Raw genomic sequence first — 15467 nt, 5'->3', positions numbered from 1 at the left:
AGACGGCTTGCTGGTCGGGTTTTGCAGCCCTCGTGAAACCCGCCAGCTAATGCAAGGCGAGGACTGCTGAATCCAGGAGGTAAGTGCCTTTATACTTACCTCCTAGATCCAGGATCCCTGCCTAACCCACACCCCACAATCGGAAAATCCCCCACGAGGCCTCCGATCACGCACCCCCAATCCCTGCCCAGGCCTCCAATCCATCTCCCTCCAGGCCTCCAATCCCCCTCCCCCCAAGGCTTCCAATCCCCCCCCACCCCCCCATGACCCCTAATCCCCACCCCAGGTACCAACACCCCCAGGCCTCCGATCCCCACCACAAGCTCTCCCACCCCCTTGTGCTCCTCCCGGCCCGTGATCTCTTCACACCATGCCCCAGGCTTCTCCCGGTGCGTGATCTCTTCACCACCTGCCCCCTCCTGCCAACCACCATGCTTCTCCAGGCCCACCATCGCTTCCGACCACACCACCCCCATCCTACGGCAGCTCCCCCAGCCCCCACAAGATCCCTCCCCTCCCTCCTCTCTGTAACCTAGTGCCAGCACGGTGGCATAGTGGTTAGCACTGTTGCCTCACAGCGCCAGGGACCCGGGTTTGAATCCGGCCTCGGGTGACTGTCTGTGTGGAGTTTGCACATTCTCCCCGTGTTTGCGTGGGTTTCCTCCGGGTGCTCCGGTTTCCTCCCACAGTCCAAAGATGTGCGGGTTAGGTTGATTGGCTATGATAAATTGACCCTTAGTGTTAGGGGGATTAAATACGTGGGGTTACAGGGATAGGGTGGGATATGTGTTGGTGTAGGGGTTATGGGGATCGGGTGGGATATGTGTGGGTGCAGGCTCGATGGGCCGAAATGGCCTCTATCTGCACTGTGGGGTTTCTGTGATTCTGTGATACTGCCCGGTGCCAGCCAGCCTCTCAATTTGAATCATAGAAAGTTACAGTACGGAAGGAAGCCATTTCGGCCCATCGTGTCCGCGCCAGCCAACAAAGAGCTATCCAGCCTAATCCCACTTTCCAGTTCTTGGTCCGTAGCCCTGCAGGTTAGAGCATCCCAAGTGCACACCCAAGTACTTTTTAAATGTGGTTAGGGTTCCTGCCTCTACCACCCTTTCAGGCAGCGAGTTCCAGATCCCCACAACCCTCTGGGTGAAGAAATTTCCCCTCAAATCCCCTCTAAACCTTCCCTCAATTACTTTAAACCTGTGCCCCCTGGTTTTTGACCCCTCTGCTAAGGGAAATAGGTCCTTTCTATCCACTTTATCTATGCCCCTCATAATTTTATACACCTCAATAAGGTCTCTCCTCAGCCTCCTCTGTTCCAAAGAAAACAGACCCAGCCTATCCAGTCTTTCCTCATAGCTAAGATTCTCTACTCCCGGCAACACCCTTGTAAATCTCCTCTGTACCCTCTCTGGTACAATCACATCTTTCCTGTAATGTGGTGAGCAGAACTGCACGCAGTACTCTAGCTGAGGCCTAACTAGTGTTTTATACAGTTGAAGCATAACCCCCTGCTCTTGTATTCTATGCCACGGCTAATAAAGGCAAGCATTCCCTATGCCTTCTTAACCACCTTATCTACCTGGCCTGCTACCTTCAGGGATCTGTGGACATGCACTCCAAGGTCCCTTTGTTCCTCTACACTAATCACTGTCCTGCCATTTAATGTGGATTCCCTTTCCTTGTTAGCCCTCCCTAAATGCATTACCTCACACTTCTCCGGATTGAATTCCATTTGCCACGGTTCTGCCCACCTGACCAATTTAGTGATATCTTCCTGCAGTCTACAGCTTCCTTCTTCAGTATCAACCACACAGCTGATTTTAGTATCATCTGCAAACTTCTTAATCATACCCCCTGTATTCAAGTCTAGATCATTGATATATACCACAAAAAGCAAGGGACCTAGTACTGAGCCCTGCGGAACCCCACTGGAAACAGCCTTCCAGTCACAAAAACACCCATCAACCATTACCCTCTGCTTCCTGTCTCCGAGCCAGTTTTGAATCCAACTTGACACTTTGCTCTGGATCCCATGGGCTTTTAACTTCGTGCACAGTCTGCCATGTGGAACCTTGTCAAAAGCCTTGCTAAAGTCCATATACACTACATCAAACACACTACCCTCATCTACCCTCCTTGTTACCTCCTCAAAAAATTCAATCAAGTTTGTCAGACACGGCCTTCCCTTAACAAATCCGTGCTGACTATCCTTGATTAATCCGTGTCTTTCTAAATGAAGATTTATGCTGTCCTTCAGAATTCTTTCCAATAATTTTCCCACCACCGAGGTTAGGCTGACTGGCCTGTAATTACTCGGTCTATCCTTTTCTCCCTTTTTAAACAAGGGTACCACATTAGCAGTCCTCCAGTACCACACCTGAAGCCAGAGAGGATTGAAAAATGATGGTCAAGGCCTGTTATTTCCTCTTTTGCTTCACTTAACAGTCTGGGATACATTTCATCTGGGCCTGGGGATTTATCCAATTTTAAAGCTGCTAAACCCCTTAATATTTCCTTTCTCACTATGTTTATTTCACACTCCTCCCCCGATAGCAATGTCTACTTTGCCCCTCTCCTTTGTGAAAACAGACTCAACATATTCATTAAGAACCCTACCGACGTCTCCCGCCTCCACACACAGATTACCCTCATGATCTCTAATAGGCCCTACTTTTTCTTTAGTTATCCTCTTACTCTTAATATATTTATAAAACATCTTTGGGTTTTCCTTGATTTTACCTGCCAAGAATTTTTCATGCTCTCTCTTTGCTTTCCTAATTTCCTTTTTAATTGCACCCCTGCACTCTCTGTACTCCTCTAAAGATTCCGGAGTATTTTGCCCTCGGTATGTCATTTTGCTGCCTGTGGGTGGGAAAGAGAGGCTTCCCATGCAATTCAGGACCTGCCGTTAATTTCGGCAGGGCCTGTGGGAAACCCGTTCTTCTGGGTTTCCCGACCGCTTCGGAGACTCCCTGTTCCTAACCCGCCTTCCCCATTAAAATTCAGCCCAATAAGTGGAATTTACAACCTGTCTGATTTTAATTTAATGAATTGGCTGTGAAACACTTTGGGACATCCTGAGGACATGAAAAGCTCAATGTAAATTCAAGTTTTTATTAGCAAAGTAACTCAGAGTTCAAGCAATAATCTCATCCTTGCTCTCTTCTCATCCCAGTTCAAGATTTAGCAAACTGTGGCAACCTAAGTAACAAGTTTCACCAGTTGTAGATCCAAAAAAAGCGCAGTTCTGTTGCTTTAAGAGTGCAAGAAGAACAGACACATTTGGCACTGGAAGAGTAAGTGATACTGAAAAGCTCAACCCCACACATAGTAAAAGCCATTCTGTGCATGAAGTGAGTTACAATTTCCTATTTGAAGTCATTTAGACTTTCCTCCTGCACTTTTCTTTCTTCCGTGTTCCACACCACTTCAGAAGGGAACATATGACAAATACTTCTGTCTATGGAATGGTGTTGATCATGAATGACTATACTTTCCAGTATAATATATATTTCTAAAACACACAAGAAACCTTTTTTGTTATTTGGAGTACACAACTTTAATGGCTTCAGACTAAATAGTGAAGTCCCTATATTATGCTTCAGTCCAACACAGCACTGACACCTAGCCGGAGTGTCATTATACTTTCCACTGCATGAACATAGTCCACTTGTTTGTAGTGTTAAAGAGTTATCGCTATTGAACTAGCATGCACTCTTAAATAACAACAGAAAATGCTGGAAAAACTCAGCAGGCCAGGCAACATCCGCGGAGAGAGAAATAGAGTCAACGTTTCAGGTCGAAACCCTTCGTCAGGATTGAAAAAACACAGAAAATGAAACAGATTAAAAGGCCAGTTTGGGGGCTGGGAAATGGGGATGAAAGAACAAAAGAGAAGTGAAGAGACATTAAGAGGTATTCAAAACGAGATGAGATGGTGATAGGACTGGTAAAGAGACAAAAGACAGCTCTAGATTAGGTGTGAAATGCGCTGGCAGAATGAGAGACAGCTGCCATGTGGGAGAGAAAAAAGGGGGAAGGGCACAAAACAAAGGTGTGGATAAAAAATATATTAAAATGTAATAGGGGCCGAGGTTATGATCTGAAATTGTTGAACTCGATATTGAGTCCGGAAGGCTGTAAAGTGCCTAATCGGAAGACGAGGTGCTGTTCCTTGAGCTTACGCTGGGTTTCCGTGGAACAATGCAAGAACCCGAGTATGGTGAGGTCTGAGTGGGAATGGGGCAGTGAATTAAAATGACAGGCGACCGGAAGCTCGGGGTCACCGTTACGGACTGAACAGAGGTGTTCCGCAAAGTGGTCACCCAATCTGCGTTTGGTCTCCCCAATGTAAAGGAGACCACATCGTGAGCAGCGAATACAGTATACTAAATTGCAAGAAGTACAAGTAAATCGCTGTTTCACCTGGAAGGGGTGTTTGGGGCCCTGGACAGTGGGAAGGGGGGGGGGGGGGGGGAAAGGTATAAGGGCAGGTGTTGCATCTCCTGCGTTTGCACGGGAAGATGCCGGGTGAAGGGGTGCTGGGGGTGATAGAGGAGTGGACTAGGGTGTCTTGGAGGGAGCGGTCCCTACGGAATGCTGAAAGGGGAGGGGAAGATGCATTTGGTGGTGGGATCACGTTGGAGGTGGCAGAAATGGCAGAGGATGATCCATTGAATGTGGAGGCTGGTGGGGGAAAGGTGAGGACAAGGGGAACCCTATCGAGGTTCCGGGAGGGAGGGGCAGGGGTGAGGGCAGAAGTGCGGGAGATAGAACGGACACGGTCGAGGGGAATCCTCGGTTGAGGAAAAAGGAAGACATGTCGGAAGCACTGGTGTGGAAGTTGGCATCGTCGGAGCAGATGCGGCGGAGACGGAGAAACTGGGAGAATGGAATAGAGTCCTTACAGGAGGCGGGGTGGGAGGAAGTGTAGTCCAGGTAGCTGTGAGAGTCAGTGGGCGTGTAGTGAATGTTGGTCAATAACCTATCCCCAGAGATGGAGACGGAGAAGTCGAGGAAGGGAAGGGAAGAGTCGGAGATGGACCATGTGAAGGTGAGGGAAGGGTGGAAATTGGAGGCAAAGTGAATGAAATTGTCTAGTTCAGGGCGAGAGCAGGAAACGGCACCGATGCAGTCATCAATGTACCGGAAAAAGAGGTGAGGGAGGGGACCCGAGTAGGACTGGAACAAAGAGTGTTCCACATATCCCACGAAAAGGCAGGCATAGCTAGGATCCATGCGGGTACCCATAGCAACACCTTTGATTTGGAGGAAAGGAGTGGAGTCAAAGGAGAAGTTGTTCAATGTGAGAACAAGTTCAGCCAGGCGGAGGAGGGTGATGGTAGATGGGGACTGGTTGGGCCTCTGTTCGAGGAAGAAGCGGAGCGCCCTCAGGCCATCCTGGTGGGGGATGGAGGTGCAGAGGGATTGTACGTCCATAGTGAAAAGCAGGCTGTTGGGGCCAGGAAACTGGAAACTGTTAAAGTGGCGGAGGGCGTCAGAACAGTTGCAGATGTAGGCGGGAAGAGACTGGACAAGGGGAGAAAAGATAGAGTCGAGATAAGTTCCGTGGGGCAAGAACAGGCTGAAACGGTGGGTTTACCAGGGCAGTCCTGCTTGTGGATCTTGGGAAGGAGGTAGAAGCAGGCTGTGCGGGGTTGGGGAACTATGAGGTTGGTGGTCGCGGGGGGAAGATCTCCAGAGGAGATGAGGTCAGTGACAGCCTTGGAAACGGTGGTTTGATGTTCGGTAGTGGGGTCATGGTCCAGGTGGAGGTAGGAGGTGGTGTTGGAGAGTTGGCGTCAGCTTCTGCTAGGTAGAGGTCGGTTCGCCAAACAACAACAGCATAAGCGTAAGCTCGAGGAACAGCACCTCATCTTCCGATTAGGCACTTTACAGCCTTCCGGACTCAATATCGAGTTCAACAATTTCAGATCATAACCTCGGCCCCTATTACATTTTTACATATATTTTTTATCCATACCTTTGTTTTGTGCCCTTCCCCCTTTTTTTCTCTCCCACATGGCAGCTGTCTCTCATTCTGCCAGCGCATTTCATACCTAATCTAGAGCCGTCTTTTGTCTCTTTACCAGTCCTATCACCATCTCGTCTCATTTTGAATACCTCTTAATGTCTCTTCACTTCTCTTTTGTTCTTTCATCCCCATTTTCCGGCCCCCAAACTGACCTTTTAATCGGTTTCATTTCCTGTGTTTTTTCAGTCCTGACAAAGGGTTTCGACCTGCAACGTTGACTCTATTTCTCTCTCCACGGATGTTGCCTGGCCTGCTGAGTTTTTCCAGCATTTTCTGTTGTTATTTCGGATTTCCAGCATCCGCAGTATTTTGCTATCGTACTAGCATGCACTCTTCCTGTGTGACTGCGACCATCTGTCATTACCCTTTCTTACTCTGTTGTCTACTGTTGACCATTCTATTTTCTTCCAAAAACTTTCCCCCACAGTCCATTTCCATGGAACTGGGAGAACAGCCTTGCTGCTCTTTGGATAGTGCCATGGTATCTTATCTGTCCACCTGAACAGGCAGACAGGGCTTCGGTTTAATATGCCAAACAAAAGACAGTACCCTCAACAATACAGCACTCCCTCAGTAATACTGCACTGAAGGATCAATCTAACATAAACTTAAGACCTTCTGATTCTGCAGGGAGAGTGCAGCCACCGAGTAAAACTGACAGGGAAGGCATTAATTCTTGCTGAGGGAGTTTTCCATGGGAACTGGCAACCTTCCCAAGTGGCTAAAAAGTTCTCAAATTATAGACAGTGAGTGTGAGCAGGCTTTTTTCCAAACAGTGCACATCAATCTGATTCCAATTCTATGCTTACCAAATGTCCAAAGAGATACAGTTTCTTTGTGTTCTCCAATGGCTCAGTTAGAAAGAAAGAAAGAACTTGCATTTATATAGTGCCTTCCACAACCTCCGGATGTCCCAAAGCGCTTTACAGCCAATGAAGTACTTCTGACGTGTAGTCACTGTTGTAATGTAGGAAACGCGGCAACCAATATGCACACAGCAAGGTGCCACAAACGCGATGACCAGATAATCTGTTTTTTAGTGATGTTGGTTGAGGGATAAATATGGGCTAGGACACTGGAGAGAATTTCCTTGCTCTTCTTCAAAATAGTGCCATGGGATCTTTTATGTCGACCTGAGGGCAGATGGCGCCTCAGTTTAATGTCTCACCCGAAAGATGCTACCTCCAACAGTGTAGCACTCCCTTAGTACTGTACAGAAGTGTCAGCCTATATTTTGTGCTAAAGTCTCTAGAGTTGGACTTGAACCCACAGAGCCGAAAGTGCTACCACTGAGCCACGGCTGACACCTATACAGACCATGAAAGCCAATAATGAGTTAGTTGATCTCAACTGAAGTGGTGCCTGTGGATTATTGAGAGGAAAATCTGCTCCTGAAGCTTATCATGTGACACACTGGAAGGCTGCTTGGCTGTGATGTCATGGTGGAAAAGCTTGATGATATTCACTGTCTAGGCTCACACACAAGGAATAGAAAGACCCACAGAGTGAATGATGATTATTTATGGTTATTTTTTTCTGGTGCTAGACCTTATTGAATTCAATTTCACAACTTGCCATGGGGGATTTGACCTCACGATCTCGAGATTGCTAGGCTATCATATTCCTTTAGTGCCAACCATTACAAATAATTAATGCCGCAAGAGAGGAGAATAAAGAAATCTGGTGGAAAAAGGAATCAACATACTTTACAGCGAGGATCACCGAAGAGCAAACAGGAACAGGATCCTTGGCTGATTTGTTTTTCTCCTTCCCTAGCGCAGGGACATCAAAACCCATTGCAGCACAGGCCTTGATCAGCGAATTCAGCACAGACCAGGAATCAACCCCACGAACTTGTTGGGCTGTATAGTACATGGGGGGGGGGGGGGGGGGGGCAGGTGGGTAAAGAGAGCAAAGGGAAGTATTGGAGACTTTTTTTTTTAAAAGCAAAGCATGAAAGGACTCCCCGTTCCTCTCAATTAACTGAGAATGCACTATAGTGTCCTTCATATAGCTGCAGTGTCTCACTTCCGTGGAGGACAATAAATGAAATGTTAGATTAAAAATAAAAACAGCATTCAGTGCGCAAAAGCACAGAAATTCCAGGTTTGATCTCCCATCTGTGCGTTAGTTGATCTCAGTCAAGACTGCAGCAGGACTACTATAATTGACATCAGTACCCCTGGCTAGAAAAGTGAAAAATTATCGAGGGTTTCCACTCCTCACCATTATTCAGTGACCCTTGTTGGAAAATATGCAGGTGCAAACATTGGATGACAATAGAATCAGACATGGCTATGACGCCTCATGAAGCATAACCAGCTGACATTCACTTCGCGAATGGCAGTTGCCGTCCATTAACCTATAACCAAGTAATAGTTTGAACCTTCAGGGAGATATTTGGTGAATAAACATATACAATAAAAGGTTAAACCTGATTACTGCACGTCAGAATAATGTTGTGAATATGTTAACATTGATTTAAGAGTAAAACAGGAAACGCTATGTAATAGCACTACAATTCCAAACTTAATATAAAATTTGAACTTAAAAAAAACACTAAAGATACAATGTGCTGGCACATGACCAAGTAAGTGTCTGCTAAGTTTTATTTGTGCAAACAGTTTAAATTCTTTGTTAGAATGTCTCCAGGACGAAAACAGCACTCAAGCATTGGCTGCCGACTAGTACTAATTAGGTCATGTATTTTGAAGGAAAACTACGCACAGAGATAAAGTTCATAACTTAACAATTTCAATTTAAATGCAAACTGAGTGGAATATATGTTCGGATATGTTCCCTTGGGTCCTAGCGAACTAATCTGTAGAAGTCTGCCGGCCTCAGAATTGATGATTTGCTGAATTGGCTGATCTCAGCCAGGTTTGCAGTTAGGGCTCTACAATGGGCTCGGCACCAATGGTCTGCAGGAGGGTATGTAGGTAAGGAATCTAACAACTACCCAGAAAAGAAGGTGCTCTGATGGGTTGTCCTTCAAGGAGAATAACTTGCCAAAAATCATTATCTAGGCTCATTCATTGCAAGTTAGGCAATAAAGCCCTTTTGACCTATTTCAATTCACCCTTCCAGAATGCTAACTCTATAGTCCCATTATAGGATCTAGCTGTTTCTTAAAGTAAGTCTCAGGTCCGGACACCTTGTTCCAGCTTAATCTTCATGGGGTCAGCCTTTTGCAACCTTGAATCAGTTCCCTCATTTTCTCCACCCCATTAAGCTTTTTGAATGCCTCTCTAAGATCCACTTAGAGATATTTGCCTGAAATAGTTGTGTAGAGACAGTTTTACCATAGAAACATAGAAGATAGGAGCAGGAGTAGGCCATTCGGCCCTTCGAGCCTGCTCCGCCATTCAATGAGATCATGGCTGATCATCCAAATTCAGTACCCTGTCCCTGCCTTCTCCCCATATCCCTTGATCCCTTTAGCCTTAAGAAATATATCCAACTCTTTCTTGAATATATTTAATGAACTGGCCTCCACCGCCCTCTGTGGCAGAGAATTCCACAGGTTCACCACTCTCTGGGTGAAGAAATTCCTCCTCATTTCAGTCCTAAATGGCTGACCCCTTATCCTTAGACTATGACCCCTGGGTCTGGACTCCCCGGCCATCAGAAACATCCTTCCTGCATCTAGTCTGTCCAGGCCTGACAAAATTTTATAGGTTTCGATGAGATCCCCTCTCAATCTTCTAAACTCCAGTGAGTATAAGCCCAATCGACACAATCTCTCCTCATACGTCATTCCTGCCATCCCAGGTATCAGCCTGGTGAATCTTCGCTGCACTCCCTCCATGGCAAGAACGTCCTTCCTCAGGTAAGGCGACCAAAACTGCACACAATACTCAAGGTGCGGTCTCACCAAGGCCCTGTACAACTGTAGCAAGACATCCTTGTTCCTGTACTCGAACCCTCTTGCTACGAAGGCCAACATACCATTTGCCTCCTTAACCGCCTGCTGCACCTGCATGCTTACCTTCAGCGACTGGTGCACAAGAACACCCAGGTCTCTTTGCACTTCCCCTTCTCCCAATCTATTGCCATTCAAATAATAATCTGCCTTCCTGTTTTGGCCACAAGTGGATAACCTCACATTTATCCACATTATAGTGCATTTGCCATGTTTCTACCCAATCACCCAACCTGTCCAAATCGTACTGGAGTTTCACGACATCCTCCTCACAGCATACCCTCCCACCCAGCTTTGTGTCGTCTGCAAATTTGGAGATATTACATCCAATTCCCTCGTCCAGATCATTAATATATATTGTGAACAGCTGAGGTGCTAGGACCGATCCTTGCGGTACCCCACTAGTCACTGCCTGCCACTCGGAAAATGACCCGTTTATTCCAACTCTTTGCTTTCTGTCCGCCAACCAGTTCTCTATCCAAGTCAATACCTTGCCCCCAATCCCATGTGCCTTAATTTTGCACGCTAATCTCTTATGTGGGACCTTATCGAAAGCCTTCTGAAAGTCCAAATACACCACATCCACCGGTTCTCCCTTATCTATTTTACCAGTTACATCCTCAAAAAATTCCAGTAGATTAGTCAAGCATGATTTACCTTTTGTAAATCCATGTTGACTTTGTCCGATCCTGTCACTGCTTTCCAAGTGCTCTGCTATTACATCTTTTATAATGGACTCTAGCATTTTCCCCACTACCGATGTCAGGCTTACCAGTCTATAATTCCCCGCTTTTTCTCTACCACCTTTTTTGAATAGTGGGGTAACATTAGCTACCCTCCAATCCATGGGTACTGTTCCAGAGTCTATAGAGTTCTGGAAGATGACCAGCAATGCATCTACTATTTCTAGGGCCACTTCCTTAAGTACCCTGGGATGTAGATTATCAGGCCCTGGGGATTCATCGGCCTTCAGTCCCATCAATTTCCCTAACACCATTTCCCTACAAATACTGATTTCTTTCAGTTCCACCTTTTCATCAGACCCTATGTTCCCCGGCATCTCTGGGAGGTTATTTGTGTCCTCCTTTGTGAAGACAGAACCAAAATATGTATTTAGTTGGACTGCCATTTCTTTGTTCCCCATTATAAATTCCCCTGATTCTGACTGCAAGGGACCTACGCTTGACTTCACCAATCTTTTTCTCTTCACATATCTATAAAAGCTTTTACAGTCAGTTTTTATGTTCCCTGCAAGCTTACTCTCATATTCTATTTTCCCTTTCTTAATTAATCCCTTTGTCCTCCTTTGTTGAATCCTAAACTGCTCCCAATCCTCAGGATTATTGCTTTTTCTGGCCAATTTATATGTCCTCTCCTTGGATCTTATGCTATTCGTAATTTCCCTCGTTAGCCACGGTTGAGTCACCTTTTTTGTTTCATTTTTATGCCAAATGTTTGCCATTGCCTATCCACCGTCAACCCTTTGAGTGCCATTCCCCAATCAATCCTACCCAACTCGCTCCTCAGACCATCGTAGTTTCCTTTATTTATATTGAGGACCCTAGTCTCTGAGTCAACTACTTCATTCTCCATCTTAATGAAGAATTCGATCATATTGTGATCGCTCCGACCCAAGGGGCCTCGTACAACAAGATTGCTAATTAATCCTCTCTCATTACATAATACCCAATCTAAGATGGCCTGATCTCTGGTTGGTTCCTCGACATATTTGTCCAGGAAACCATCCCGTAAACACTCCAGGAATTCCTCCTCCACAGTATTGTTACTAATTTGGTTGGCCCAATCTATATGTAGATTATAGTCACCCATGATGACTGCTGTGCCCTTATTGCATGCTTCTTTAATTTCCCTTTTAATGCCATCCCCAACCTCTGCCTTACTGTTTGGAGGTCTATATACCACTCCCACTAACGTTTTTTTCCCCTTAGTATTTCTCAATTCTACCCATACAGATTCCACATCATCAGAGCTAATATCCTTCATTACAAATGTGTTAATCCCTTCTTTTACCAGTAATGCTACCCCACCTCCCTTTCCTTTTTGCCTATCTTTCCTGAATATCGAATACCCCTGGATGTTGAGTTCCCAATCTTGGCCATCCTTGAGCCACGTTTCCGTAATCCCAACCAAATCGTATTTGTTTACCTCTATTTGCGCAGCCAATTCATCCACCTTATTACAAATGCTCCTCGCATTAAGACACAAAGCCTTCAGGCTTGTTTTTTTAACGCTCTTAGACCTATTAGAATTATTATTTACTGTAGCCACATTTGATTTAAACCGTTGATTTCTGACTGCCACTTTTGTTTTTCTCCTTCCTATCTTTTGCTTTTATCCTTGTTTCCCTTTCCTGTCTCCCTGCTCAGGTTCCCAACCCCCTGCCATTTTAGTTTAAACCCTCCCCCACAGCACTAGCAAACACTCCCCCTAGGACATCGGTTCCAGCCCTGCCCAGGTGCAAACCGTCCATTGACTACCTCTTTACGCTGTTTCAGTGATTTGTTTTTTGAATTCTTACCAACACTGCTTGCCATATTCTGTGAAACAGGTCATTAATATTTGGAGAGAATGGTTTATCAATTTAAAAAAAAAACTTAAGTGAAAAGCCACAGTCTAAGGGGCAGGAAACAACCAACATTGAAAAAAGTAGGAGGGAAGATGGATAAATCAGTAAGTTTCAATGGGTGATCCCAAGCTTGTGTTCTAATAGTGTGTAGGTTATAGGAGGAGAGGAAGGCCGGGAGTTCTACAGCTTTATACAGGAAAAAATAAAATAAATAAATTAAAAATAAATAAATAAATAAATAAATAAATAAAAATGGCAGATTATCTAGTCATTCTTCATAACGTATCCCCTCAAGCACTAGGTCAGCCTAATTTCTTTCCTCTAAACTGTTTGTAGGCCCTGAATGGCGCTGCTGTGTCATGGCAACCACAACCATAAACAGTGCTCCAGATGTGGTCTAACAACATCCACTACTGGTTGATTTGAAATGAGCTGATCTGGAATAATGAGCGAAGAGTCAACCAATAACCTTGGGGCTCTTTAATTTTCCCTTTGAAAATTTCTATGTCACTTGGGTGGCGTACTGGTGAGCTCCCACTGTCCATGGAACTGTAGCTCAGTAAGGGCAATGGGAGTCATTTTAAGCTAATCCACCCAGTGGGAAGCGGATGGATTGGATCGGGTGCTCGTTCTACACCCCGCCCGATTTTACTTTCCACTGAACTATCAGGAAAGATTGAGCCGGATAGGGCTCTTTTCGCTGGAAAAGGGAAGACTAAGAGGAAACCTGATCGAGGTCTTTAAAATTATGATGGGGTTTGATAGGGTTAATGTGGAGAAACGGTTTCCACTTGTGGGTCAGTCAAGAACAAGTGGACACAAATATAAGATAGGCACTAACAGATCAAATAGAGAACTTAGGAGCAATTTCTTTGCACAGAGTGGTGAGAATATGGAACATGCTGCCACATGGAGTGGTTGAAGTAGATAGCATTGACGCATTTAAGGGGAGGCGTGATGCATATACGAGGGAGAAGCAAATAGAGGCATATGGAGGGCAGGCAGGGTGGGATGATATAATTAGAGTGGGAGGAGGCTCGTGTGGAGTATAAACACTGGCATAAACCAGTTGATCTGAATGGCCTGTTTCTGTGCTGTAGATTCTATGCAATTCTATATAAAACCACAGAGGGAAGGGATGTCCAGAGCCAGGTTACAGGGGAGATTAGAGAAAGGAATGGCTGAGGGAAAGGATAAAAAATTAAAATTTGCAGCTCCTAATCGCTCAATAACTATTAGGTCAGCGAGGATGGAATGATGGACGAGTAGGAATTGGGATACAAATTGGCAGCAGAGTTGTGGATGAGCTGAAGTTTACAGAGGATGCAGTATACTGGGGTACAAGTGCCACCTAACCATCGGTACCTCACCAAATGACTTTTCATGAGTGAGTCTTGTAGACACTTTCTCTCTCCCCTTTGCTGAACACACTTAATTATACTGAGGCACAGGTGCCAGCTACCTGTCAGTTTGTCACTAAGTGATTATTCTTTGTGCGAGATTCTACACAGCAAGTGTCTACTCATTATTCAACTTATGGAGGGATACCATAGCTATTCCCATTCCTGTCCATGTGTTCATTTTCTAGACGGGTGGTGGGGGGAGGGTGTCACTAGGTAATGAGCAGGAATTCTGATTTTTATTTCCATAGGAAGAGCTCGGTAATCGGATGTACCGCCCCCCCTCCAAATGCTATCTCAGGTCAGAGATTGAGCCTGGCACTATCCTGGAATATGTGGAACAGTTCTACAATAGGGCAGTACTTTTACCACTGAACCATTAGAAGAGCTGCACACAAAGACTTAAAAAGTGTACTGGGTTCCAACTACAGGAAACTCTTTATTATCCGGCACTGACGGGACCGGCGTGGTGCCGGTTTATCAAAAAGTCCGGATTACAGAGAGGTATAGTTAAAAGGTATGAGAGCTCTGTACACAGCAACAAATCCAGGCTTCCCTGTTGCTTAGCAACATGTGCAGGAACTCCAGCCACAGACAAAGCGTCCCTGTTGCTTAGCAACAAGTGCAGGAACCCCAGTTACACAGCCACAGATCCAGGAACTGCCACTAATATGAAGTAAAACTTACCTGAACCTACTCCTGCATTTTGCCGGTTAACAGAGGTTTCCGGTTATTTAGGTGCCGGTAAATCGAGAGTTTCCTGTATACTGGTTCAGCAAGTGCTGGTTAAACCTCTACTCAGGGGTTCCAGTAGATGTTATGCGGTTGGAGGTGGGAAACAAATTCAAGATGCAGATATAAAAACAAAAAATGCTTTAATTACTCAGCAGGTCAGGCAGCATCTGTGGAGAGAGAAACAGAGTTAATGTTTCAGATCAATGACCTTTCATCAGAACTGAAACGTTAACTCTGTTTCTCTCTTCACAGATGCTGCCTAACCTGCTGAGTATTTCCAGCATTTTTTGTTTTTATTTCAGATTCCCAGCATCCGTAGTATTTTGCTTTTGTCAAGATGCAGACACATCATGTTGTCCATTTTTCAGCAGGTTGGCAAATGGAAAGACTGTTGGAAATTACAGTAATTACCATTAGGCTGGATGTAAACATGCGGTAGAGGAAGAAAATCACTCTTTCATGAAGAGATGAAAAACAATTTTTATATTCATTTTCATTGGGAGGGAGAGAGATGGAGATGGAAAGGCAGAAATTTGAAGGACTAGATTTTATTATTGGTTTCAAGTTCAAGAAGTTGAGACTTCAAAAAATCTCAAACCCAAAATATAAGCTTCCGAGAGTAAATTCCAGAAAAATCAAACTTTTTTCATTAAAAGTAATCTTTCAACACCAAAGGCGTTTGAGATGTTTGTTTTTCCTTTGCATTTCTATATGCATACGAAACGTCTTCATGCTAAAGCTCAATTAGTGGATTAGTTACATTTCAGTGGATTGGTCAAAAGTGAA

The 15467-nt window shown here is 45.1% G+C and overlaps 1 protein-coding gene across 1 annotated transcript in view; it reads right to left on the bottom strand.

The window, feature by feature from the left end:
* dym (dymeclin) overlaps positions 1-15467 on the bottom strand; it is a 527720-nt gene that overhangs the window by 188088 nt on the left and 324165 nt on the right. The gene's annotated exons all lie outside the window — the stretch shown is intronic.

Source organism: Somniosus microcephalus, chromosome 2 (genome assembly GCF_052327205.1).
Source record: "Somniosus microcephalus isolate GS21.2 chromosome 2, FLI_Smic_1.0, whole genome shotgun sequence".
Taxonomy (NCBI): Eukaryota; Metazoa; Chordata; class Chondrichthyes; order Squaliformes; family Somniosidae; genus Somniosus; species Somniosus microcephalus.
This window is presented reverse-complemented; position numbering and strand designations above follow the sequence as displayed.